This window comes from Chaetura pelagica, unplaced genomic scaffold (genome assembly GCF_000747805.2).
Source record: "Chaetura pelagica isolate M959 unplaced genomic scaffold, ChaPel_1.0 scaffold283, whole genome shotgun sequence".
Classification (NCBI taxonomy): domain Eukaryota; kingdom Metazoa; phylum Chordata; class Aves; order Apodiformes; family Apodidae; genus Chaetura; species Chaetura pelagica.
In genome coordinates, this window is record NW_009952688.1 from 28,637 (window position 1) to 30,808 (window position 2,172).

The following is a 2,172-nucleotide window of genomic DNA, read 5'->3' on the forward strand; positions in this document are numbered from 1 at the left end:
GGGGGGGCGGGCGTGCTCCCCGCGCCCCCCGCGGAGGAGCGGGAGCGGCAGGGATGCGGAGCTCGGCGCTCCTGCCAGCTCAGCGGGAGGGGTGATGGAGAAGAGGACTTGTCAAAATAGTGAGATATCTCTTTTCAGGAGATTACAGGTTCGGCTGATGGAGAGAACAGTGTTGACACGCCGTGGGGAGGGCTCGGAGAGGCATCCGGCGCACCCTGCAGCAGCTGGTTCGGGAGGGGAGGGTGATGCCAAAATCAGCGTGAAGCGGGATAAAACCCGGCTGCCTGGTGAGCTGCTGGGTAAGACTGCAGGGCATGGAATGGCAGAGCATAGCCCATCGCTGGGAGTGGGAGGTGTAGGAGCAAGCTTGTTAGGGAGGGAGACTGTGCCTTGCTGCTCCAGCCTGTGCTCTCGGGCTCTGTGGACTCCACACAAGGGATGGGGCTCAGGATCCCACCCTTGGGAGTGATCCCAGACACGACCCCGCCCTCCAGCAGTGTGAGCCACTCTTCCCCTCTGCTGACACCTGTCTATCCTCCTCACTGACAGCTCTCCATCCCTGCCCCAGGACATCCACAAGGGCTCATCCGTGGCTGTCCATCACACCCCTGGTGATTGCCACAGGCTCTGTGTGTGGTGCTGATGGCTGCCCGTCACACTTCAACCATCAAGGCCAGCTGGTTGACACTGCCTGTCACAGCCCTCACCATCAGTGGCACTGTCCTCCTAAAAGCCCTTGAGCTCAGCCATCAGTCCCTGCACCTGGAGCCTGATGGTGGATGGGGGATGTGGCTCTGTGTCCCCTACCCAAAAGGGTTCATCCAACTTCACTTTAGGAGCTGGTTCCCTGGTGCAGCTCTGACACCTTCCCTCCCCTTCTCATGTCCCCACCAACATCCCCCCCACGGTGTGTGTGGGGCTGCAGCAGTGCTGGGGCCATTGCAAGCTGCTAACTGGGGTTGGAGGGGGTGTGGAGGGGGCTGCTCTGTAGCTCTGGCTCCTTGTCTTGGGCACAGGTACAGGGATGGGGATGGTGGGTCCTGGATCTCCCCCTGCCCTCAGAGGCCAGGGTGCCCCAAGCAGGAGCAGGCAGATGGTGCCCAGCATGGAGGCAGCCCTTCCTTTGGCCCCATCAACAGCTGCAAGGTAAGGAACCCGAAGGAGGTGAAGGCGCTGGGGATGCTGGCTCTGTGCCTCACGGCCCTGGCACCGTGTTTGTTCTCTCTGAGTGTTTCCCTCCCATCCCAGGGCCTGAGTGCAGAGCTCTTGCAATGGCATAATTGCCAAGCAGCCTTGTTGGATTGCAAGGGCTGGCTCTGCCCCCTCCCCAGCATCTTTGCTTGCATCCAAAAATACCCCAGTACAAAAGCCCAGAGCAGAATTTGCCTAATTAACCTATCTTCAGCCCTGCAGCTCCACAGGACCTGGGAGTTTGTAGCTGGAATATGTCCAGATGCAGATGGCACCAGGCTGCATGTGGAGGAGGCACCTCTCCTTTGCCCAGCTGCAAATTAGGGCTGAGCTCCAGCCCAACCCACCCTCCTCTCTAGGGGCAAGAGTACGTTGTGCTGCCCCAGGTGGTTTTAGCTCTGTCCTGGCCTGGTGCAGAGCTGAGTGCTGTCTCCTCCTCATCCTCACCGCTGTCTGACCCAGCCCTGCCTCAGCATCTCCACATCTGCTGGGATGAGCCCTGGGAGCCCCAGGTCTGCTGGATACATAGTCCTGAGTGGATATCACACCCCACCAGCTTCTCTATCTGCTGGAAGGAGGAGGTCTGGCCTACATTCAGGCCATCTATCCCCCTGCACGTTCACCTCCAGCAGAGACCCTGGCTGCATGCTGCTGCCTGCTGCAGTCCTGTGGCTGCAGCTTGGCTGTTACAATCATAGAATCATTAAAGCTGGAAGGGACCTTAAAGATCATCAAGTTCCAACCCCCTGCCATGAGCAGGGAACCCCACCACTAGACCAGATTGCACAAAACCTCATCCAACCCTGCCTTAAAAACCTTCAGGGATGGGGCATCAACAACCTCCCTTGGCAACCCATTCCAGTTTCTCACCACCCTTGCAGTGAAGAACTTCTTCCTCATATCTAACCTAAATCTCCCTTCTCTCAGTTTAAACCCATTACCCCTTGTCCTATCACTATCTTCTCTGATGAAAAGCCCCTC